The sequence below is a fragment of the Lissotriton helveticus genome, chromosome 11, assembly GCF_964261635.1.
Source record: "Lissotriton helveticus chromosome 11, aLisHel1.1, whole genome shotgun sequence".
In the NCBI taxonomy this organism is placed as follows: domain Eukaryota; kingdom Metazoa; phylum Chordata; class Amphibia; order Caudata; family Salamandridae; genus Lissotriton; species Lissotriton helveticus.
The window spans coordinates 969,615,279-969,642,197 of NC_136072.1; the positions used below are offsets into that span (position 1 = coordinate 969,615,279).

Sequence of the window (26,919 nt, forward strand, 5' to 3'; positions counted from 1 at the left end):
CATCGATTCCTCCGATCAGCTCACAGTATCAACTGCGCGAGCTCCATGCGGAGGCCGATATCCTGTTAAGGAAAAGGGCGATAGAAGACGTGCCTCTGTCTCAATGGGGAAGAGGTCTGTACTCCCGGTTCTTTCTGGTCCGCAAGAAGGACAAGAACGAGTTCAGGCCCATTCTGGATTTGCATATACCAAACAACAAGAGAGTGTTAAAAAGAGTAACAAATACAATAAATAAATAGATTCCAAGTCAGGACGCTATTAAATCCCAGGAAAAGCAGTTATATGCAGTAGGAGAAATAGAGTGCACGTGCTCAAAAGTCTAGCTAGAAGAACCCTCAGGCTCCAATAGAACATTGGGAGCCAGTTGTCATCATTGGGTCCTTTTTATAGCTAGAGAAAATAAGAGTGAATTAAAAAGAGTGTGGACCACTCCTCAAAATTACTTTAATAAGAGGGTGGCTCTAACTCCCTTAAAAACAGTGAGTGAAAAATATAATTAATTTTTCTGGACTAAAAGAAGGTTTATACAATGAACCCTTCAGTCCAATTCAACAAGTGAATGAAAAAAATGATAAAAAGGTACGGTCAACATGTTTCTGCTTTAGGAGCGGTAATTCAGCTCAGCATTCTTCAGGACCTACAAATACACTATTCAACTGCTCAGTTGTCAGAGCACGCTAAAGCGCTCGGACCTGAGCAGTGGACATGTGGAACCATACGACCTGCAGTTGTCGATGCTCCTATTAGGAAAATTCTTCCTTGAGATCATTAACCTCCTTGTTGTAGGGGAAACAATCAGAATATTGTTTTGTCAGGTGTAATGCCCCATGGGCGTAGCGGCAGAGGGAAATCTTCACGTTTGGTCTTTGTCTCCAAACGGCTCCCCGCTTCAACACCTAAAAGCGACCACATCCGCCGCCGGATGTGGTCGCGGATGTGGTCGCTTTTAGGTGTTGAAGCGGGGAGCCGTTTGGAGACAAAGACCAAACGTGAAGATTTCCCTCTGCCGCTACGCCCATGGGGCATTACACCTGACAAAACAATATTCTGATTGTTTCCCCTACAACAAGGAGGTTAATGATCTCAAGGAAGAATTTTCCTAATAGGAGCATCGACAACTGCAGGTCGTATGGTTCCACATGTCCACTGCTCAGGTCCGAGCGCTTTAGCGTGCTCTGACAACTGAGCAGTTGAATAGTGTATTTGTAGGTCCTGAAGAATGCTGAGCTGAATTACCGCTCCTAAAGCAGAAACATGTTGACCGTACCTTTTTATCATTTTTTTCATTCACTTGTTGAATTGGACTGAAGGGTTCATTGTATAAACCTTCTTTTAGTCCAGAAAAATTAATTATATTTTTCACTCACTGTTTTTAAGGGAGTTAGAGCCACCCTCTTATTAAAGTAATTTTGAGGAGTGGTCCACACTCTTTTTAATTCACTCTTATTTTCTCTAGCTATAAAAAGGACCCAATGATGACAACTGGCTCCCAATGTTCTATTGGAGCCTGAGGGTTCTTCTAGCTAGACTTTTGAGCATGTGCACTCTATTTCTCCTACTGCATATAACTGCTTTTCCTGGGATTTAATAGCGTCCTGACTTGGAATCTATTTATTTATTGTATTTGTTACTCTTTTTAACACTCTCTTGTTGTTTGGTATATGGATTTATGAGGGGCATGAGAGTGTTTTCCCTTTGGCCCTTACTCTCTTGTTGATGAAGCCATTCTGGATTTGCGACAGGCGAACAAATGGATTCGCAGAGAGAAGTTTTGCATGCTGTCGTTGCATCAGATTTATCCTCAGTTGCAACAGGGAGACTGGCTATGTGCAATAGACCTACAGGATGCGTACTTCCATGTGCCCATTGCACACAAACACAGGAAGTTCCTGCGATTTCAAGTCGGCACCAATCACTATCAGTACACAGTACTTCCGTTCGGACTGAAGTCTGCGCCCAGGACTTTCTCGAAGTGCATGGCAGTGGTAGCGGCACACCTGAAGAAGAACAAGGTGTTTGTCTACCTGGACGATTGGTTGATCAAGGCCTCCTCCTTCTCGGAAGCTCAAGTGCACTTCCAGAAGACGTGCGTTCTCTTGAACAAGCTGGGGTTGCACATCAACATGTCCAAGTCTGTCCCGACTCCGGTCCAGTGCATTCAGTACTTGGGGGCCACCATCGATACGAGGTCAGCAAGCGTGTCTCCTTCGGAGTAGCAACGATTATCGCTTCGTCGGAAGGCTCAGGCTCTTCTGACCACTCCTTCTACAACAGTGAGGACGGTGTCTTCTCTTCTGGGATCGATGGCCTCTTGCATCTTCCTGATGCCACATGCGCGGCTGCACATGAGACCGCTGCAGGAGTGCTTGGAGGATCAGTGGGACCAGAGGAGAGGATCTTGGGACGACAGGATACGACTGTCTCTGCATGCTCTTCAGTCTCTGAAGTGGTGGTTCAGCGGAGAATCTCCTCAGAGGGGTTCCCTTCCACAAGGACATTCCCACTCAGACTATCGTGACGGATGCGTCTCTCGAGGGCTGGGGAGCGCACTCCAGAGACTTACAGATTCAAGGGACGTGGTCCCCGACGGTGTCCACGTACCACATCAATTTCCTGGAACTCAGAGCTGTTCACTTGGCACTGAAGGCCTTTCACCCGTCCTTCCAGACCAACTCTTTGCTTGTACAGACGGACAATACGACCACGATGTATTACCTCAACAAGCAGGGGGGGCTCGAGATCACGCACCATGTCGCAGGAGGCGCAGGCGATCTGGCACTGGCTTCTGGCCCGAGGACTGACGATAACGGCCTTCCATCTGCCAGGTGTGCAGAATGTTCAGGCAGACGCACTGAGCAGACTGATTCAGGAAAACCACAAATGGGTCATAAACGACTAAGTACTAGGAGAAGTCTTCGCAAGGTGGGGAACTCCAGACGTAGATCTGTCCGCCACTGCAGAAAACAGCAAATGCCGAGACTTCGCCTCCAGGTACTACCAGCCGGGGACGCTGGGGAATGCGTTATGGATCAACTGGTCAAACAGCTTTCTGTACGCTTTTCCACCCATTCCCCTGATTCCGACGGTTCTCATCAAGCTGTCCCAGTCCAGGGCACGGATGATACTGATTGCCCCGGAATGGCCCAGGCAGTGGTGGTTCACGAACCTGCTTCACCGGTCTCTCCTTCCTCACATGAAGTTGCCGTGCAGGCCGGACCTTCTCATGAAGTTCGGGGGGGTGATGTTGCACCCCAACCTCTCGTCTTTGAGTTTGGCGGCATGGCTCCTGAGATAGTGCAATATGGCCATCTTAATCTCCCAGAAGATTGCATGGACATACTGAAGGAGGCTAAGCGACCTTCCACTAGGACTTCTTATGCTTACAAGTGGAAGAGGTTTTGTATCTGGTGCAAGTCCAAGAACTATGACCCCACGACATGTAAGGAAGATGTCATCCTTCCATACCTTCTTCATCTGGCGCAGTCTGGCCTTAATGTTCATTCCATTAAGGTCCATCTGGCTGCATTGACTGCCTACAGGAAATGCCCTTCACAGACTTCCTTCTTCCAGGTCCCTGTGATCAAAGACTTTTTGGAAGGCTTGAAGAAAGTGTTTCCTCCTGTCAGGCTTCCTTCGCCTTCATGGGAACTGAATGTGGTGCTGTTCAGGTTGATGAAGGAGCCTTTTGAACCTATTCATAAGGCTTCGTTGCAGCACCTGTCCTGGAAGGCGGCGTTCCTCGTGGCCATTACATCGGCCCGCAGGGTTAGTGAAATTCAGGCGTTGTGTTGCCAAGAACCTTATACTGTATTTCATGCTGCTAAGGTTGTTATGCGTACTCACCCTAAGTTTCTTCCCAAGGTTATTTCTGATATTCATGTCAACCAGACTATAACTTTGCCTACGTTTTTTCAGAATCCTTCATCTCCAGCGGAAAGGTCTTTATATTCCCTGGATGTACGGAGGGTGTTGAAATTTTATCTGGATAAAACCAAAGATATTCGTAGGTCGGACCAATTGTTTATCAATTATGGATCAGTCAGGACAGGTCTTGCTACCTCTAAGCAGTCCATCTCGAGGTGGATTGTCTCCTGCATACAACTGTGTTACCAAAAAGCTAATAAGACCTTAGGAGGTAAACCTAAGGCTCAGTCCACCAGGGGCAAAGCTGCCACGACTGCTTTGCTCCGTAATGTTCCAATTGCAGAAATCTGCAAGGCGGCCACTTGGAAGTCGGTCCATACCTTTGCTAAGCATTACTGCCTGGACACTGATGCCAGAGCAGACGCTCAGGTTGGGCAGGCTTCGCTGCAAAATCTGTTCGCACAATAGTGGTGTTATTTCTCGTTTCTCCACCGCCGCTTTGGTGTGGGGATGGGCTTGCCATTCTATTCACTAGATTATGACTATACACAGAGATCCCCTACTACAGAAGGAGTCGTTTCTGTCCTGTAACTCCAGTTCTGTAGTAGGGGTATCTCTGTTATAGTCATAAGCGCCCGCCCTCCTCCCCGGTGGAGAGAGAGATATTCATGTAAGGAATGCTACAGGTCTGGCGGGTTCCGCCTTCAAAAAGAACTGAAAGTAAAAGGGACCTGCAGTGCATTCTGGGATACTGTGAAGTTCTGGAAGGTTCTCTTAAAGGCACAGTATCCTGTTCGGAGCCACATAATGGCAGCCTATGGGGCTTGTCTGTCCAGATCCTCCTCTCTATCATTCCAGAGGGTTTTTGCTGCTGAAGCAAGGGAAATCTGTACAGGCTTTGCTGTTTTGTGGATTTGTTTGGTGGAATTTCTAGTTGAAGTACTGGACAGTGTAGCCTGTGTTATAGGCTGCATTATCTGTCTTTAATTCTCTCTTGTGTCTGTGCAGGTCTGCATTTTTCGACACTGTAAGAGATTATTTTTGATTGTTCCGGGGTCCACGCACATGGGCGGGACTATTCACTAGATTATGACTACAACAGAGATACCCCTACTACAGAACTGGAGTTACAGGACAGAAACTACTCCTAACATTCCATCCCACCCCATTATTAAAGATTTCTTTAGGAGTGGGGGAGGAATTTTATCTTTAATAGTACGCCCCCATACACAATATCTTTAAGTGCTCCCTGAATAACGGTTGAGCCCACCCCGACTTTTAGCAGTCGGGGTTATCCCTATGATGAAGCATGTCAACATTGGAGTGAATGAGGGCTATTTAAAGAAAAGGGTCTCTTTCCCTTCCCACCCGTAACAACGGGTTGGACACTATTCTACTGTTTCTCTTGTGAACATGTTCATAAGAGGATCACATTACACATTTAGGAACCCCCCACCTGATTGGGATTACTTTTGTGTTGCTTGATTTACATAGAGAAAGCAACCATCAACCGCAGAAGGGACATTCTTATGTTTTTAACTTGATTCCAGAATCATCTGTCCTCAGGGCTAGACTGCAGCTTCCACTGATTGGGTGGAACCCAGAATCATTAGTCCTCTGGGCTGAACTGCAGCTTCCACTGAGTGGTTGGATCCCAAAATCATCTGCCCTCGGGGCTGGACTGCAGCTTCCACTGATTGGGTGTATCCCAGAATCACCTGTCCTCCGGGCTGAATTGCAGCTTCCTTACACCATGCGGTACAAGGGCAGTCCAATGACAGGGGAAGCTCGACACCACAGAGACAGCATTGTGAATATGGGGTCATCATTCAGTGCAGCACTGCGGCTGCGGAGCCTTCGAACTACAGGGCAAAACGTTATTCAGTCATCCCAACAACCACTAGTAGCAGTGGTGGGCCACACCGAGCACACCAATACCCCCCACTACGGCACCGTACCGCTGGAGGGTACCAAGGCACAGTGGCAACAAGTTCGGAGAGACCAGCAAACTTCATCTCTTCTGGGTTGCAGCAGACTCCAAAAGGTGAGTATTGTGCACCCCGGTATTTGCTTTCTTCTCATAGCAGGCTATTGGCCACCTGTAAAGTAAACATCTTTAATTTTAAGACCACATTTATTTTCAAGGCAGAGCAGCTTTTTACTTCAACACTAAGGGTAAGCAACATCCATTGGTATAGCATTTAGATATCACTCCAGTCTATCACTGCAGACCACCAATATAGATCACATCTGTCCAAGACTGCAGGCCATCAGTGTAGATGGCACCTGCCCAGCACTGCAAACTTACTTCACACACAAAGATAGAGGATAGGCAGTAACCGCTTTGTTACACAAACAGAACTTTTACAACTAAGCAACAGAACACATTCTCACCAAATGCACATGGGCAAGAACAGCACTGTATCAGCTTCCTTGAAATAGTACAGTTACAGCAGAAGTGAAGACATTCTCCCGTAGAAAGTGAACAAGTGCCCCATACACACCAACAACCTTAGGTTCCCTTACAGACATAGTACAGGTAAAATGTGTAGCAGCACTGGACGCTTCTTTGATACCTACGCCAGCAAACACAGGCACACAAGAACAGCAAAGCTAGCACAGTATACATTTCTCTCACTTAACTAACATGTAATCCATACAGTAGCAATGTAGGCTTCTCTCACACACTGGGACTGTGAAGACCGCAACAGTACAAGCTGATTTCTGAGTGTCTGTCTGTTAGTGAGAGAATAGAGTGCTAGTGCCAGTATAGAGTGTGAAATATTGAGCTCTCGAGTTTTCCTGGGTCAGGACTAAGGTCATTAAATCACGTTTTGACCTTTGCATTCTGGCACCTGCAGCGTTGTATGAATAATACAAAAAGCCAAAATGCACGCACCACTGAGTAATTTCAATAAGCCCAATATGGGAAAGCCAAATAGGTCAGGCTTACATTTGTCTTCTCGTTGGTGAGTTTGTGAATGGTATTTAAGGTGGGGGTTGAATGCGTGCAAGAAAACGTGACCGAGTGTTTGGATGATGAATGAGTGCGTGGACGAATGGGCAAGTGACTCCATGGATGCAAACCTCTTGGCACTTTGTTACAAGCCAGACTTGGACTTGCCAGTGCTTTTTTACTTGCTTCAGTAGCTCATTCAGAGTATTTAACAAGCTACATCGTACATAAACCGTATACAGAAAGCAGTCCGTAAATTGACAACTGCAGTTTCCTTCCACTTTTAAGAATAAACAAATATTTGTGGAGTCCTTGGCAACTGTTTGCAGAAGTACAACTGATGTCAAATTAAGGATGGTGTACAGTCTTTATCAGGCTAGGCCTATGAAGGATAGCTTTGTGATCGTCTGATCTCTTGAAAAAGTGATTTAGCAGTCAAGGGGGTTTATTAGACATGCATGTATACTGAGCTAAGTAACATTTTGGACGTGCCTTTCAAATAATTATTTGGTTTAAACAGCTGCTGTGCCCATTCAGTTGTAATGTACTATTGAAAAAAGTGCATACAAAAATGTAATCTGAAAATGAATATTAAGCCATTTTGGAGAATTTCAAATTGCACATGTAAATTTGCTAAGATGTGTCTGATCTACGACCTTGTAAGGACACTAAAAAACAGTGAATTTGTTGAGGTCAAAGCTTGTGTCTTATAATAAAGTATCCAGACTGTTGGGAGATAAGGGAAGTAAGTGGTGGGTCAGTCGTGTTAGTACAGTGTTTGGTGTTGGAGGGATATCAGCAACCTCGCATTGCTAGAGAAGTGTGGATAAGTAGGTTCAGTTTCACAAGCTTGCAGTGTTTTTGGAACCTTTGTGCTGTGAATGGAGCAGTCTAGTAATCAGCCAGGGACCTGTGCTTCTCTAGTTAATAACACATGCACTATCTTTAGATTGCTAGGGAGCCACCTCTTGATGGAGCCAAAAGGCCTGAAAATGTATTGTTTTTTTTGCTATTCTGTTTGGAACACTGCAAGCCGTTACACCAGCCGTGTAGAGACTGTAATGGGACAAGTGCAATATGTGCCCTTCAGTTGCACTGTTTTCTGTTCCTAGGCGTCTTGACCCGAGATCAGGTTCTATGGTATTTTAGCAATTCTGTTTGGTATCTATGTGTCTGAAGGTTCTTGGTCCTGACACTACTATTTGAGACAATGGTTAAAATGGCTGGTAATTATTCATCCTGCTTTTTAGGTCTCGGCTAGTACCGCGCTGAAAGCGCGTTCTCGCCGAGAACTATAGTCGGCGTCTCAGCAGTCTGAGAACGCCGAAGGGAGACCAGACCTGGCCGCGCGCAGCGTTTCCCCATAGGATAACGTTGTGCGCGCGGCCAGGATTTTTCTCCACAGCTTGTCAGAAAGGACCGGATCGCGTCGTTCGCCTCTGTGGAATGCAGGGGGAGTCTGCAGAGAGGCGCGCGGCGCTGATAAGCGTCGAAGCTTGTTTAAAGATTGTCTTTTCCTCCGCATAGCACAATATTTACTGCTGTTTGCACCCGGTTGCTATAGAGCGCTAACGGTAGTGATAGTTGCACACACTGCTGCTGTCTCCAATCACAACTGTCCCCCCTCCCCCTGTGCTCTCATTCATACAGAAAACATATGGGCTGATGTTCCTTCCAACGGTGCTCGTGCGCAGCATCCGATACTCACACACAGGCGAACAGAAGCCCGTGTGGGGGAGGTTTCTACCCCCTACCCCCCACCTCTATAGCCTGTTGTACTCAAACATACATGTATTCATTCAGGTAAAAGTACACAGAGATCAGGACTAGTGACGGATTAAGTTTCCATATCAAAACTCTGTATGGTGAGCGGATACCTGCATCAGCCAATCAAAATGCTTCTGCGAACAACTCTTTACTGCCTCTTTAAACTCAATGAGATTGTGAAGCAGGGATATTAATCAGGCATGGGTCGAGGTGAGAGTTATGTTAGTAGCCTTATGGCATTAACGCTGCCGGGCATTAATAGGTATTAATTGCCCCAGATCATCTTTACATGAAGGCCTGTTTCATCTCAGGCCAGAATTGCAGGATAGGAAATTAATAGTGGTTAGCGTCATCAGTTTCTGTGTTTCTGATAACGCCCTGCGCAGAGTGCAATAATAATGCACATTCATATGACAACTAATAGTGTGAAGACGTTAGTCTTCTCAGCACTTCCAATCCACAGCTGTGTTTGTTGGATTTTCAGTTTACAAACTCCCAACACCAAACACGGGCTCTAAAAAGGACAAACCTCTCTGGAGTAAAAGCAATGTGACGCTGTACCTTAAATTCAAGTTAAAACTAATAGGTATCAAAATAGTTTGTATCAGGGGCCAACTGGAAACAAATCAATGTTACGTCATAATACTACTACCTAATTTTAAATGTCACATTCAAGGACTCCACGCTCTTTCTCCCCTCCCTCGCCTTCCCAGGCTACTGTACAACAAACAGCAGACTCATGGAAACAACCACATTTCAAAATGGTTGTGGAAAGGGCACGGTCTGAATGTGGGAGCTTAGGTGGAAATCAGGCCATAAAGTATATGTCAAAAAGCAGGAGAAGGTCCCATCTGTTTGAAATACACAGACGGATTCACTGGTTAACACGACCAATAAACTCGCAGACTCCAGCATGGATTGAGAAGAGCAGCCACAGATAACCCAGGGTTATCAGTACAAGGCACCGCTCACCTCCGGTCAGACTAGGAGACCAGGCGCTGCACAAGGAGGGCCCGGCGAGCAGGCGTTTTCAGGGGCCATCTTGCATAGGCCTTATGGGAACTGCAGAGGTATCCAGGTCTAGAACATTATGGTACCCACCCTTATGACGCACATGCCTTCTTGCTGGCCGCTGAACTAGAGCAGAAACTAGTTCATTCATAAAGCATCCTACCACGCAACACCAGACCATTCACAAAGAACCCAGACACTCCACACCGGATCAGTCAAAATGAACCCAGCCATTCAACACTAGTAGATTCAAAACGAATTCAGACATGCTACACCAGTACATTCAAAACCAATCCAGCCACACAACACAAGTCCATTCAAAACGAATCCAGCCATGCAACACCAGTACATTCAAAACGAATCCAGCCATGCAACACCAGTCCATTCAAAACAAATCCAGCCATGCACACCAGTACATTCAAAACTAATCCAGCCATGTGACACCAGTCTATTCAAAACTAATCCAGCCACGTGACGCCAGTCCATTCAAAACTAATCCAGCCACGTGACACCAGTCCATTCAAAACTAATCCAGCCACGCAACACCAGTCCATTCAAAACGAATCCAGCCACACAACACCAGTCCATTCACAAAGAATCCAGGCACACAACACCAGTCCATTCAAAACGAATCCAGCCACGCAACACCAGTCCATTCAAAACGAATCCAGCCACACACCCCCAGTCCATTCACAAAGAATCCAGGCACACAATACCAGTCCATTAACAAGCATTTGCAATGCAATAGGTTTCGCATTATTAAAGTTGGAGCTATTGGTGTTGCATTATTTAGCAATGCCAATAGCTCAAACTTTAATAATGCGAGACCTATTGCATTGCAAATGCTTGTTACGTTTTGCTGCAGTTGTGATTGTCTGACTGCTTCCACAAGGACTCTGGCACTGATCGCCATGAAGTTGGGTCCTGATGGAGAATGATCCCCCACCAGGGTGACTCATTTAGAAAGCAGATAGTCCGTAACATTGTTCCCAAGAATCAGTCGATCACCAGAATTATTCATGGTAAACCTTCGCTCTTAATATCAGGGTATAGGTTAACTGAGCCGGAGGGTTGACTGTGCGTGTCTTAGATTCCTAAACATATTGTCTCCCCTATACTTCTGTCAGTGGTCTGGATGTCCAAACAGAAAGAAGAGAACTGATTTGAGAAGCCCGGATTTAGTGAACTGATCTTCTAAAATGTGAAATTCAAGTTACTCGTAATTTGTTCGTCCCAGTTTTAAATTTCACTGTGTGGACTGTTCTGCATGCTTGAGTAATACTGTGAAGCAAACTAGCTTCCTGTTTTTGACTCGAGTCCGTTTGCAGTCTGGGTGTTATCATGTGCATTGACACCAATGAGCTGTCCAAGTGTTGTCTATTTCTTCTCGGACCGCACTACCCATACTCTTGCCTCCAAAGGGAAACGCAACTTTAGTGTCCCGGGCGTCAGCAGATTTAAGGCAGTCAACATCTATGACGGCGGTTCTACAGCCTAACTAAGTAATTGCTGCCTAATAGATCAGGTCTTCGAGGATTTTGTGCCGTCAGAGAATTGCATTCTGAAATATGTTGTAACCTCTCTTGCTCTACAGTAACCTTCTAAAGTGGTCTTTGCTCTGTGAATTCATAAGGCACATTTGAAACGTTGTAAAAACGAAACAAGTAATGAATTTGTCTTTGACAGCAATGCTTCTTCGTATTATAGTCCGCTGCATGGTTCCAAGTGCAGGCTTCTGTTTTTAGGCCTGGCTACAAATAGCTTTGTGCTGTTATATTTTCTGTTACCAGTTCGTTAAAATCTATACATAAACTACAGTTTTCCTCCAAGAATAAACAAATATTTATGGAGTCCTTGGCAATTGTCTGCAGAAGTACTGCTGATGTCAAATTAAGGTAAAGTGTACAGTCTTTATCAGGCTAGGCCTATAAAGAATGGATTAATGACCATCCGTTATCTCTTAAACTGATTTAGAAGTCGAGGGAGTTTCAGAAGTTTCTGTTTGCCAAACTAAGTAGCATTTTGGACCATAACTGTGCCTTCAAAATATATTTGGTTTAAACAGCTGCTATATCTGAATGTGTCTATGATGGCTATTTGTTTTCGTGTTATACCCACTGCATTGATCTAAGCGCAGTCTTCAGTTTTTAGACCTGGCTACAGATCGCTTTAGCTGTCAGATTTTCTGTTACCCGTTTTAAAAAATCTATACACAAAGTACGCTTTGTCTCCTGCCAGAAGAGTATTTCCTTTTCACCTCCTGCTATTAGCTATTTAAAGAGTACACTCAGCCATCGCAATATTTATTACATTATTTATTTTTCTTTTACTACTGCAACTACACTACCAGTGTCATCAATCCAAATACCACAGCAACACCAGACCACTATCACCACAATTACCACACACCAATACCACCATTGCAATACTTTCACCAGCTCCACAACCACCCCCCAACACTATTGCCAACATTGTCATGGTCACCAATACCACACCATCAAAACCAGTATCAGACCACAACCACTACCTATACTAATACCACCTATATCTCCACCAATGCCGGGCATCAGCAATTCCAATAGGGATGGCTTTTTTGTGCTGCTACATAGAAATGTGTTTACGCATACCTGTTTGTCATATTCAAGCCGGCCATATTTTTGCCAGTGCTTGAACGATTATACGATCACAGGTGTGTCTTACTAATAGCACATATTCAACAACTGAAATGTAGGATATTTTCTGAAAGATGCAGGCTTCGGCAGAGCAGTGGATCATATAGTCCATGGCCGTGCGCTTCTCAAAAAGACCATAGCAAATCTAGACCACAGGATTAACAATATTTTGTTTTTGATGAAAAGCCAGTTCTTCAACATATCTGTGTCTGATTGGCTCAGTCTGTTAAAAAGAGAATTTTGGTAATTGTAAATATATTTGCACAGCACAACATTTGTGAGACTCCATGCGCAATTTGACATTGATTTCAGTGTATAAATGTAGTTTCTATTTATAGTCTTGCTAAGCAGTCAGTTAAACGATATGTGTCCTCAGAGTATCTGCAATGTGACCTTTATATACACATCTGCTTAGTTTAGTATGCTGTGGCCATACCCTGTATGACATGAGCATTGATCTCTAGCGTATCATCACGAAGTATCATGGTTCTACAAATCAATATTCACTTTGTCTTCAGGTTATTTGCTGTCTGTCGTGGCTGCTTTTGTGGAAGACATTCAAATGAAGATATCACCGAGAGGTAGGTTTATTTTTAGAAGTGTCCGTTTGTATTGAACGTCTGGGGGTGGTCGTCCATGAATATTTCACGTTGGTTGGCATGTCATCTTTGCATACATTAATAAAAGACCCATTAAAAAAACAGGGAGTGAAGAATTATTCACATTAGGCTGGAACTTCTTTTCTGTATTTCTAACAACTTTTGAAATCTGAACATGTTGGATGTTCACCGTTTAACTATTTCCTGCCACTCATATTGCAAAAAACTAAACCTAACCAATAACTTAGACTTTTGTATTGTCTATGCGCATGTGCACAAAACACATTATTATTTCACAAACTGACGTAGATTATACATGTGTATATATAGGCATTGAAAGCTCAGATGTAGTGTGCCTCATTCGTCCCAAGCAGTACATATATCAATGGGCTCTGGCAGCACATGCATCAGAAATCTTAGGCAACAATGAGCATTAATGGCCCCAGGTGGAAAACCGCATCCGTGCTTGCAGGCAGTAATACTCCTCAAAGGCCCCTGGTTGGCTGGGGTAAATGGGTATGTGCGTGGATGATCAATGGGTTGAGTGAATGGATAAATAGGTAAGTGGGTAGTACGAGCTAATAAATGAGTGGAGCCATTAATGGATGAATAAGCACTGGGATTGACGAATGATTGGATGAGTGAGTGCTTAATAGGCCTCTTCACCGGTCATAGCCAGTGCTTAATTTTAGCCAGTGGTTTCCAGTGCTCGGTCTGTCACTTAATTGTGATCACCGGCAATTATGATAGTCTACCACATGGTGTCACTGTTTGTTTAATTTAGAGTTGAGCAAAACTGTTATTTGTTAATTAAATCTGCATTAAAAATGACAAATATGTGCCACCCAAGCCATTTTAGAAGGGTCGAAAATAGTCTGAATTGCCACACTTGTAAGAATGTGATGGTTGATAGTTGTGTTGATACTGTCATTGGCAACGTTGGCAGGGGAAAAGGGTGGTGCAAGCTGCAGTGGCGTCCTGACACCTAATTTGTGTTTGCTTTTTTGCAAGTTAAGCACTGGCCACAGCTATGAGATTGCTTTGCACTATCGTTAAAAAACCATTAGTCTATGTTCAGTTTCACCCTTCAGTAATCCGTTCTGCACGTTTCCTACTGGCACCATCACTGCTTAATCCTTATGAGGAAAGGGCTAGCTCTTTGTGCAGGGTACTGCAAAGTCTGCTGTATTAATCATTGACATACACCAGTGTTAACACAGACTTCAGACAGTAGGGTATGCTGCGAGCATCCATCTACTAATTCCTGTTTAGACAACAATCGGTGCCATTTTTGGTGAGAACCAAGATGGTCTTTTATAATTAAGGGACCTTATCCAGAGTAGTGCACAATCAGAGGCCTTGGTGGTGGACACCCACAGAAGCAAGTTAGCAAAGATACTTGCAGAACATGTTCTACTAATATAAACAGCCCAGCTACCTCCCCTATCCCACCTTGCTTACTTAGAGACTTATCCATAAAAAGAACTGATAACATTTTTAGAGGCACAAAAAGGAGCTAGCAAGAATCTGATGGGAGTTATAAAAGGAAAGACAAACTACAGATTCATCTAAATTACTCTCTGATATTAGGTCCTCAATGGCAATACTAATCTCAAAATATGAACCTAATCATTAAAGCAGAAAAGAGGCTGACCAAATGATGCAAATCTGCAGTATGTTACTTGGTATGTAGAACTGAGTTTCTACAAACTAAAAGCCATCAAGCCCAAATCAACGTTCTCTATTATTCACCATCTGATTGTCGACTGAATATGGTCTCAGGTTCCAGCTCAATTCCGGCTACCAGCATTACAGATTTCACACTCCTAACAGCCAAGAGCACTTTAGTAGGGAAGAGTGCCTTAAATTTGACGGCCCCAGTCCTATCCTCAGGTCAGCAGGAAATATATGGGAACCCACTGAAATATAAGGAGCACATGCTAGCTGTAATGAAACCGAAATTAAGTGCCCTTTTGAAAGGCAGTTGAAACATTTTCGTTGTACACAGTCTCAAGGAAGGAAGCCATGGAGACATGCAGAATAAGACCTCTATTTTGACTCGGAGACAAGATAGCCCCAGCAGTGCTTTCATCATGTCTTTGACATTAAAAAGACTATCTTAGAGCGGTCGGCATCCTCTATCGAAGGTCTCCAAGGTCTTAATCAAATATCGTTGATTATCCCGTTTTAGCATTTTTATAAAAGGGCTTCAGGTGGATACTTCTAACCACAGATTCTTCACCTTGTGAATATACTCCTGCACCAGACAGGGATCCGGAAAACTCAAAAAGCAATTCTACTACGTGCTGGTAGATGACGTCGTACAACTCCGCATCAGCTGTGTTCTGCCCGGAATTGATGAGCGGAGCCTCGTATGAGCACCACCCTTATATTCTGACATCAGTTCCTTTCTTTCTGTACCTTCAGACTTGAGTCCAGAGTTCCGCACCTTCTTTCTTCACCCTGTGATGAGATTCTTTTGAAAATATTCCCTTTTGTAAGGTTCATGTCGCTCCCAAACACGACGGGATTTAAAATGTGTAGGGACTGTCGCAAATTGATGTGACAGATTCCCACTAAGTATGCCTCTGGTGCTCGAGTACGCAGAAGGACTCCAAGACGACGATCATTGTGCCCAGATGATCCCAAAAGTCATCTGAGAATGATAAGTGAAGCTCTACGTGGTGAAGCACTGGAAGGCTTCTCGCTGGTCCAGCTCGAGTTTGAAGTTGAAAGCTCAAATCTACTCCTGAAGTCATTCCTGTGGAAGATCTTTACAGTTGCAGTAATCTGGTAAGTCAAAGAAGAAACACAAGAAGTCCAAATGGAATTCTGTCCCCTCCTGCCGCCCTCGCAATCCAGTAGTCATGAAGCCATCACTGTGCCTACAAGTCTTCTGCCATGGATCGATTCCATCTTTGGTCCAGGCTCCTTCGACTTGCCAAACTCACACCTGACTCCTTTGCAGTAGCTCTTCTTTGGAGCCCTCCTGGATACGATGCACTTAAGTCCCTTTCCTCCAGACTACTGAGTCCTGGGCATTTGGGCTATGATCATTTCCTCTGTCCGGGGCCCCACCGAGGCTCCCGGTAAGCTGTGTTGCCCCGGTAGTATCTGAGGGATTCAAATATTTGGGGATCTTTGTCACCAGAGATGAGCAATTATTCATACAAAGAAACCTTACCCCGCAGGTGCTCCGCCTCCGGACAGATGTGACACACTGGCACACCCTCCCAATAAGCTTATTGTCTGTCAGTTTCACTTGCAGCCAGTTATTCCAATGTAAAGACTCGAAAGCCATATGATGATCTATAAAGCAAGCAAACAGGCTGGTCCGTTTTACCTTTAGTGTCTCCTGGATGACTAAGGAGAAACGGAGAATGTCATCTAGAGTGCTTCTGGCTCTCCTGAAGCCAGTTTGTTTGGGGGTATGAGGTTGGTTGAATGGGCCCAGGAGTCTAGTTCTTTTAAAAGCATTTTGTCATAGAATGTGGCCTCTACGTCAAGCAATTTGGACTGGATTCCAGCTCATACAACTAAGAATTCTACAAAGATCACAATATCTTAGAGCACACTTAGTTAAAATTGGCAGCGCCGGATTGGATTGGTGTCCCAGGGGATTTAGGCAAATGGGTAACTTCATATTTACATTATGGTCATGCCCTTGACTGGAGATCTTCTGGAAGGGGGTATTCAGTGCATGAAAAAAAGTCCAGAAGTCCTAGTGGAACCCAAAGTGAAACTGTTTGTTCTAGATATATTGGAGGAGAAGACCCCATTTAAAATATTTTGCAGCCAAATTTGGCAGCCTAGTCCTAAAGGCAGAAAGACGAGATATTGTCAGACTATGATGCGCAAAAAACCCCTGAGATAGGGATATGGAAAAAGGATATGGACTGGTGCATGGTTGAGCATGTTTGGGGAGGCACAGATACCCTTGCATGGATCAGTAAATGTACAGACTGTGGTATCTTGGTTATAATAATGCTAAGAATGTTAAGTAGTTAGTTGTTTCTCAGTGATGTAACATACAATGTGGAATGCGGGAAAGTTCAGATGATGCTGGGAAGTCGGAGAGACTGGTCAGGGGGATCCAGATGTGTTTGTGGCTGGAGGGTTTCTAAGGGTTAAACAGAAGTTAAAACATTTACTTACTCGGCTCTGGAGTCCCTGTCCTATGTTTACATGGACACATGCATTTCAGCAAGGATTATTGAGACCACCTACCACACTACACCAATGAGCCATCTCCTACTCCCTTAAGCAGCCAATCCCCTCTACCTACTAGTAACTCTACCTCATCAGAAACGGATGTTCCCAGCAAGTCCAAGAAGTAGGGCTGCACTCAATGCTTCACTTAATGACCCTTCTTAATTAATGCTTCTTTATAGATATATTTTATTTATCAAATGTATTTTTTTACTTTATTGATTGAAAAATTGGGTGCATTTGTTTATTTTTACTAAAACAATCTTATTATGTAGCAGGAAACATATATTAATATTTCATATGAAGCGTTTCCTCTTTATTGTGACATACTTTGTAAAGTCACATTTTATTTTTTTAAATAATCAAACATTTTTTAACAACTCAATTATTGTGTCGAACTCATTACTGAGAAACTGTAAATTATTTGACATACCCTGCCATCATGCCATGGTGATGATGTTGTTTGACTGACTGAAGATCGGCATGAAATTTTACATGCAAGTCATAAATATATCTGAAAGAAACAGGTTAGTATTAGATTCCTTACCTTAGAATATCCCCAGGCGTCAGTCTGGATCCGGAAACTTTTGCGTAGCAGTACCCCTGCGCGTCGGTAGGCGTCTTCTGCAGGCGTCCCCTGCGGCTCCGCGTCCGTCGTCGGCGTCGTGCGCCGTGATGACGTCGCTGGAGTATATAGACGCCGCCTCCGCGCGCTGATGTCAGTTCTTCTTTTTTCCGCGCCAGTTAGCGCAGATCCGAGAAGTGCAGTACTCCGGTCTTTTGACCAAAGTTTTTTTTTTTTTTGTGAATCCTTGATTCTTCTTACGGTGCCGGTAGGATGCCCGGTTTTAAGAACTGTGACGACTGTGACCGCACGATGTCGGTCACGGATCATCACCGACTCTGCCTCCGGTGCCTGGGCCCCGACCACGCCGTGGACGACTGTGTCGACTGCCGGGCCCTGACGAATAAAGCTAGGCGGGAGCGGTCCCGCAAGCTACTCGAGCTGCGGGGGTCGGCCCCGCGTCGAGAGCGGTCCCGGTCCGGCCGGAGGTCGAGGGAGCGGTCGAGGGAGCGGTCGCGGAGCCACCACGAGCGCTCCGGAAGTCGTCACCATTCCTCTGGTTCCTCAGGTATTAAACACAAGAAGTCGGGGCGTCGTCATCGTACCCCCGACTCCCCCCCGACGCTCGCTCGATGCGGCCGGGGGTTCGGGTGGCCCCAACCCCGCGGCTCCGCGTGAGTCGCCGGCGCGGCCTGCTCCATACCCTACGGTCCCTGGGCAAGGCGCGACGCCCGGGAAGATAGAGGAGTTCCTCATGGCCATGAGGGCACTGTCTCCTCCGACGGGGCCTATGGCGCCTTCGGGCCCTGTGCTCCCGTCCGGGGGCCCTAGCGGTTCGGGTGCTCCTGCCTCGACGCCGTTGGGTGCTTCGGCCCCGGCGCCGCCGACGGCTCCGACCCCGGCGCCGCAGGGGCCCTCAGGGTCGACGCCGGCTGGTCTACCGGCCTCTCCGGCGCCGATTCCATCGGGGTTGCCCCCGCGCGGCGCCGGTGCTCCGGCTCCGGGCGGCGCCGCCCCCGTACCCTCTCCGACTCCGGACGCGGAGTAGGACCGGCGTCACCCGACGCCGAGTCCGACGCCGATGGGGCCTGTGGACCCCGGGGAGCCGGTCTACATTGTTGATTCCGAATATGGTGAAGATGTAGATTACGGAGAGGGTTGGGAGGGGTCTGAGGACCCTCTGTCACGCGAGTGTCAGTACAATGTGGACTGGACAGGTGATTTGGGTGACGCCAGTGGTCTGGACGACTCTCCTAACCCTGGCTTTGTCTCGCCTCCTACCGTGGCTTCGGAGGAGGGGGCTGCTTATTCAGTGGTGTTGATGAGGGCTGCCAAGGCCTTACACCTTGAGCTCCCCGTCGCGGCCGTGAGGCCTAACATCCTCACTGAGGTCTTCAAACCGCAGTCATGCCCACAGGAGCCACTGCTGCCGTTCAACGAAGCCTTGTCTGGCGTTCTTTTGGGCACGTGGTCCAGGCCCGCTTCAGGTTCGCCTGTTGATAGGAACGTGGCCAGACGCCACCGTCCGTGTCCGGATGACCCCAAGTTCCTGTCCACCCATCCCACCCCTGAGTCTGGTGATCCAGGCCTCGACTTCCCAGACCGCATTCCCGTCGGCCCCGCCTGACCGGGAATCCAAGAGGTACGGCCAGTATGGAAAAAAAGGTGTTCTCGTCCCTGAGTTTGGGACTGCGGTCTTGCAACACCGCATGCCTCTTGGGCCGCTACTCCCACTCTGTGGGATACGGTCGCGGACTTGCTGCCAGAATGCCCGCAGGAGGTACGGGCAAAGCTCGGCAAGGCTATGATTGAAGGCCGAGACGCAGCAAAATACTCCATCAGGTGTGGTCTTGATACGACCGACTCGCTGGGCAGAGCGATGTCCACGACGGTGGCGATTCGTCGCCACGCCTGGCTGAGGTCGCCAACTTTTCGGCAGATGTCCAGAATGCCTTGATGGACATGCCGTTCGATGGCAGTCGCCTCTTTGGCGACAAAGCGGACCACGCGCTGGAGCGCTTCAAGGACTCCAGGGTCACGGCCAAGTCCTTGGGTCTCTCGACCCAGCGCCAGCAAACGGGTTCGTTTCGCTCCTTTCGTGGCCAAGGAAGGGGCGGTCCCACACGTGCTGCCAGCCACGCGCCGCAACACATTTCTCAACGCGGTGGCGGCCGTGGAGTCCGCCGTGGAGGCGGTCGGGGACAACGGCGAGGTCAGACCACACCTCCCCCCGCAGCATCGGCCTCCAAGTCCTCCTAGTCCGTGCTTTCAGGCCCATGTGACGCCAGTGGGTGGCAGGGTTCGCCATCACCACTCCCGCTAGCGCGCAATCACATCGGACAGGTGGGTGCTGCAGCTCGTCCGAAGGGGCTACTCCCTCCCCTTCGAGACCACTCCTCCAGCCATGCCACCGCAGAACCACCGTGTGTCGGGGGACCACTTGACACTTCTGCAGGAGGAAGTTACGGCCCTCTTGGGCAAGGGGGCCGTCGAGCGCGTTCCTGGGCCAGAAGTAGGACGTGGTTGCTATTCCCACTACTTTCTGGTACCCAAGAAGGACAAAGGGGGCCTTTGTCCTATCTTGGATCTACGGAACGTCAACGGCTTCCTCCGGAAGGAGAAGTTCAAGATGTTGACTGTGGCTCAGGTCTTGGATGCTCTAGACCCGCTAGACTGGATGGTAACGTTGGACTTGCAGGATGCGTATTTTCACATCCCCGTCCTGCCGGCCCACCGGTGTTACCTGCGGTTCACGGTAGGCCACGAGCACTTTCAGTTTATCGTGCTCCCATTCGGCCTTACCAGCGCCCCACGGGTGTTCACAAAGGTGATGGCGGTGGTCGCAGCCCATCTGCGCCGGTTGGGGGTTTCAGTCTTCCCCTACCTGAACGACTGGTTGTTGAAGGCGGGCTCGCCCCAGACAGTCGTCCACCACCTTCAGATGACGGCAGACCTCCTGCACGAGCTGGGGTTTTCCATCAATGTGCCGAAATCACACCTGTGTCCCTCTCAAAAGCTCCTTTTCATCGGAGCGGTTCTCGACTCTGCGCAGTTTCGGGTTTATCCTCCGGAACGGCGAGTCCGGGATATACAGGCTTTGATTCCCATCTTTCAGCCGTTATCCCGGGTTTCGGTCAGGTTGACGCTGCGGCTGCTGGGGCTGATGGCTTCCTGCATCCTTCTGGTGCATCACGCCCGGTGGCGGATGCGGGCTCTGCAGTGGGACCTGAAGTTTCAGTGGGCCCAGCATCAGGGCAACTTGTCCGACCATGTCTTGATCTCGGAGGGCACTGCGAGACAACTGCAGTGGTGGCTTACGGACCGCGATTGGGTCAGAGGATCCCTCTCCCTTCCCCAACCGGAGCACGTGGTTGTGACGGACGCGTCCCGCCGGGGCTGGGGAGGCCACTTGGGAGAGGCAGAGATCAGAGGCATCTGGTCTCCGGTGGAGTCCCGGCTCCATATAAACCTGTTGGAGCTGCGGGCGATCCGTCTAGCACTGAAGGCATTCCTCCCCTTTGTCAACGGGAGTGTAGTGCAGGTGTTCACGGACAACACCACCGCCATGTGGTACTGCAACAAGCAGGGCGGAGTGGGGTCGTGGACCCTTTGCCAGGAGGCTCTGCGTCTCTGGCAATGGCTGGAACGTCAGAGCGTGACTGACGGTTCAACACCTGGCAGGTTCTCTGAACGCCAGGGCGGACGAACTCAGCCGTCGGTGCTCGGTGGATCTCGAATGGCGTCTGAACTCTGACGTGGCGAAAGGCCTCTTTCTGCAATGGGGAGAGCCTTGGTTAGATCTATTCGCCACAGAAGAGAACGCGCAATGTCATCAGTTCTGCGCGTTGGAGTTTCCAAGACGGCACTCGCACGGCGACGCCTTTCGGCGCGAGTGGAGTTGCGGTCTATTGTACGCCTTTCCGCCTATACCACTTCTGCCCAGAGTGCTGAAGAAGATCAGGCGCGACCGGGCCCAAGTTATCCTTGTGGCTCCGCACTGGGCTCAAAGGTACTGGTATCCCAAGCTACTCAGCATGTCAGTCGGTCCCTCGATCCGCCTGCCCCTTCTGGAGGACCTTCTGTCGCAGCAGCAGGGGACGGTCCTCCACCCGAACCTGTCCAGTCTCCACCTCCATGCGTGGAGATTGAGCGGCGACAGTTGAGGCCATTTGACTTGCCTCCGGAAGTTTGTGATGTGATTCTGGCAGCCAGGCGTCCCTCCACAAAGTCGGTATACGCCTGCCGGTGGAACAGATTTGTGGCATGGTGCACAGCAAAGGCTGTGGACCCTCTTTCTGCCCCTCTCTCCGAGGTTCTCCTCTTTATTCTCTCTCTTGCCCAGCAGGGCTCTGCTCTGGGCACTATCAAAGGCTACCTTTCTGCCCTTTCGGCCTTTCTAAGGCTGTCTGATCAACCTTCTTTGTTCAAGTCCCCTATTGTAACGAGATTCTTGAAGGGCATCACGCACATGTATCCACCTGTTCCGTTTGTGATGCCTCAGTGGGACTTGAACCTGGTTCTGACCTTCTTGATGTGTGCTCCCTTTGAGCCACTTCATTCCTGTCCTCTCCGTCTCCTGACTTTAAAGACTGCCTTCCTGGTTGCCATCACCTCTGCCAGGAGAGTGAGTGAGCTCCAGGCTCTTTCTGTCAAACCTCCTTTCAGGTCCATTCATCCAGACAAGGTGGTTCTGAGAACTAGACCTTCTTTCCTGCCCAAAGTAGTCTCTGCTTTTCACATCGGGCAGTCCATCACCTTACCCTCCTTTTTCCCACCTCCGCATCCTTCAAAGGATGAAGAGCGGCTCCATCGTCTGGACCCAAAACGTGCGATTTCATTTTATATGGATCGCACTCGCCAGTTCCGGGTGGATGACCAACTGTTTGTTGGCTATGTGGGTGCGAAGAAGGGACGGGCGGTGCATAAATGGACCATCTCTCGGTGGGTCGTCCTGTGCATCAAAGCGTGCTACTCTTTGGCTCGGAAGGAGCCTCCTGTTGGGCTGAGGGCCCATTCCACTCGGGCCACGGCGGCTACTACTGCCCTGGGCCGGGGAGTCCCCTTGCAGGACATTTGTCAGGCGGCTACGTGGGCCTCGCTGCACACGTTTGCAAGGCACTACTGCCTGGACAGTCAAGTCCGGAGGGATGGCTTCTTTGGCCGTTCTGTTCTCCAGGACTTTCTGGTGTAAGCTGTATTGGTTCGCAGACCCACCACCGGGGTTGGTATTGCTGGGGTATCTATTCTAAGGTAAGGAATCTAATACTAACCTGTTTCTTTCAGATGAACAAGTTACTTACCTTCGGTAACGATATATCTGTAAGAAACAGTAGTTAGTATTAGATTCCTTACCGCCCCACCCATTCTCCCCGTTCTGCGAACTGATACATAGGGTTAAGGTCATCCCCTTCAGGGCCCTAGTTTCGCATGGCACCAGTGTTGGTTCTTACATGGCTCTGCGTGTTCTGGCGCGGAAAAGCTGTGTGCAAAGAACTGACGTCAGCGAGCGGAGGCGGCGTCTATATACTCCAGCAACGTCATCACGGCGCACGACGCCGACGACGAACGCGGAGCCGCAGGGGACGCCTGCAGACGATGCCTACGGACGCGCAGGGGTACTGCTACGCAAAAGTTTCCGGATCCAGACTGACGCCTGGGGATATTCTAAGGTAAGGAATCTAATACTAACTACTGTTTCTTACAGATATATCGTTACCGAAGGTAAGTAACTTGTTCATTAAGGTTACTGCGGCATAAATTGATGTCTAAAAATGTAAATGTATATTGCATTGCTAATATTTATTGTTAGGGTTCAATGTTGAAAGCAATTTTGAATAGCATAATGTTAAGTAATTCCAATATCACTAGGCTTTAATATAAATAACCTATAAATAAAAAATAAAAACGAATTATTAAAATTATTTTTGGTTATAAAGTTGTTAATGTCACATTTTACAACGTTTACCATAGTTTTAAAGCAGTTAAATAAATTGACACTATATGTAAAAAAAAAAGTACCACTTTCTCTAGGCAGGTAGTAAATTTTGGCGCTAATTGTTAATGTAAGATTTTCCTCTCGACATGCAATAGCTGTATTAATTTTGTGCATGGGATTTTACTGCACGGCAAAATCGCATGCGTTTATTCCTCAAGCGATTTTACTGCACAGTAAAAGTGAACACGGAAAAATTGCAGACGAAAGCTTGAAATTGAACGGTGCAAAATTAACGCATGAAAATACACAGTAATTTTGCTCCGCCTGAGTTTTGGGAGCAATAGTGTTCTTCAAGGTGTGCCCAAATTAACGTTTCGGAAAAGTCTGTCTAGCCTGTTGGACTGCCCCCTGGTGTTTAACACACAAGTTCTCTCAAGTATATCACCCAAAAACTACTAAGATTGGAGGCAAATAAATGCAAGCATTGGCAAAATAAATGTGAGTTGTGCGCACGCGCGCGACAGCAAAAAGTGCTGTGCACGTCGCGCTCGCTAGTGCGCGTTCTCGCATGCTGATCGCCGGCCTGGAGCACTTCTAAAGGACCTACTTAATTTCTCACAAGAGCAGCGCATGCGCGCTGACTCTAGCGAGACCTAAAAAGGGGCACTTTCCTGCACACATCATTATTTTCCAGTAGTTGCCATACCTTTTTAAAGAACGATCCATGACGAGCTAACCTTAGTTAATGAAACACTATATGGTTGTACTCTTTGTATAAAATGTAAAACATTTGTAAATATAAGAAAGGTTCATCATACTGATTTATAGCCCCATCTTGGAGAAAGTCCACCTACGCTTCATTATGCACAATATTATATCACAACAAGTACATAAGCAAATATTGCATTCAGCAAGTGTGCCTTCGTTTTCACAGTGGTCAAAAGCTCTTAACAAATAAAGCTCATGCTTGACTTGTAGGAGCGCAGTAAGAGAGGTGTAGGTTTACAGAGAGACTTCATGCAACACATCTTCCACAAAGGGTTATTTAAATGGAGCTGATCTAGTTAACCTGGGAATTTCTGGAAGTGTTTGATTTGAGGAACTCCATATTTATTTGAGGCAACACAAAAGGTAAAGAGCCCTCTTTAAGGAAATGAATTATGGTACTACAGCTGTATTGAATAACACATTGGTCCAATACAATTATTTAAACCAGTGTATATGGAAAGCGTTTCAACTCCACAAAATTGCTGTACACAGTGTTTATCGACTGGCCCTCAGTTCCTGCTTCACAAATCTACTGCACAATAAAAGCTGTCTCAGTTGATCAGCCCTGTATCTTTCCAGTGCTGGTAGTATTTAATTGAAGAGTGAAGGAGAAAGTCCATTAACCCCTTCGGCGCTCATGACGAGCTGAGCTCGTCATGAGTTGTGCCGCTCGCACGCTGATGACGAGCTCAGCTCGTCATGTAACGCGGCTTTTTGAAAAAAGCAGTGTAGCGCAAAAATAGCCGCCGCACGCATGCGGTTAATGCTCCTCATGAGCTGGTTTTCCTTGGTTTCCTTGTCATATGATTTGTTTAAGCTACTGAAAGTGGCTACATTTTCGCCCCTATGATGTTATTACCATTCGTGACCTTTGCCAATGTTGATCATAGAATATTTGTGCAACTTGAGTAAAAATCGTCTGCCTTCTTCAAGGAACTTGGACATATTTTAATGTTTTGAAAGAACACCTGGAACGGACAAGACAACGTGATTACTTGAAATTCTAGTGATCTTCTATAATCATGGAACTCATCCCCACATTACTGGAGATTCATGCCAATCCTCCCGTTCTTTTTCGCTTTTTGCTGGACCTACCATTCCATTTAATGTTCCCCTCGCAACAGTTTTCTTGGCCTTTTTCCAGAAATAAAGCAAATTGAATGCTGATGCTTCACCAGCAGGTTGTTTTACATAAAAGTAAAGACTTTCAGCAACCTCACTAGTCACTCCTTGTTTGCCTTGCCATCAGCATGGTCATTGCAGTGCTGCTGTAAATCTACTACGCCTGTAGACTGCATCTACTCCCCGCTCTTACTTCATTGGCAGAGGATGTCCAGTATGCATCCTGTACACTAAAAGAGTTACCTCTGCTTGTGGCAGCCATAGTCGCTGCACTCTTCATAGTGCTGAGGGCATTTTGGTCAAATCCTAATCTCCACCCTTAGGGTAGAGAGTACAAGCCTGAATACAATGTGTTTTATGTCAAAGATCTTTACTTAAAGGAGTTCCTTCCACTGTTATTCATGGATATCTTGTAAGGACAGCTATCCCACAGCAGGATTCTATTCTACTAGACAGCAGGAATCAAAAACCTCCTCTAACTAATTTGTAATGCTACAATGCCCAATGAGGTACAGTGATGTTTGGTGTCCAGGAGAGCTGAATGTACTCGTCAACCAGGAATTATCATTGCCAACTGAAGAAATGATCTTCAATCATCTTTTAGGACCACCTCGTGCTTTTACTGCTGCATAATTTTGTTTTATGGAAAGCTTGTAATGTGTCAATCAACAGATGCTAAAAAATACGAATGTAGTAGTTGGGAAACTCTATATTTTAAGGCTTAAGATCCTTCAGTGTGTTTCACAATAATTTGTTTTTACAGAGGAAACAGTCAAACACCACTTACACAAGCTCGTGAACTTGTGTCCAGTTTTAAGGAACTTGCATTTGCCTGAGACCGCAAATTTAATTAAACACTCAACAAGTATGTACTTTTAAAAACGTAACATTTGTATAATTATGGCCTCCTATCTTAGAAAGAACATGTACTATCATCTTCTTCCACTATTGTGCATATGAGAGCTACCCATCTAGTTGTGAAAGTAGTAGGAAATGTAGTAAAAATGTCATTTATAACCAAGTATTTCTAGCTCTGTGTCCCCTAACATATGCAGTGCTCCTATTTTATTTTGAACCGTCATAAAATGAGTGGAACTGGAGGTGTTCTAAATTGTTTTTTCAGGCATTGTCAGTAATAGTAAGTCTTATTCTTAGCCTGCCTAAGATAAGTTCCTTGGACTAAGCAGAAGCCTGGCGAAACACTTTTAATGCCCAGTTTTAATTTACTGATCTTATGATTTTATTTTTTTTAGACAAAGACCAACTACATGGTTTCTTGCTCCAGTTTGGGCAGTTTTCAGAAAACCAGCCCACTGGTGATCATTTCGATAATAAATCTTGGCTCAGCTGATCTATGTGGGGCGTATTCTTGGGTTGTAGGCAGACACAAGATCATCTATATTGAGAAAAAAAACATGATGTTTATTGATAGATGTAGATTTTCAAATCTC

General features: G+C 46.7%; 1 protein-coding gene across 3 annotated transcripts in view; it reads left to right on the plus strand.

The window, feature by feature from the left end:
• The window catches only part of TPST2 (tyrosylprotein sulfotransferase 2), a 423,271-nt gene that overhangs the window by 184,101 nt on the left and 212,251 nt on the right, over positions 1-26,919 (plus strand). For all 3 annotated transcript variants that reach the window (XM_078667306.1, XM_078667304.1, XM_078667305.1), the window contains exon 2: positions 12,789-12,851. The gene's annotated coding sequence lies outside the window, so the exon portion shown is untranslated. The remainder of the gene's footprint in view (positions 1-12,788; positions 12,852-26,919) is intronic.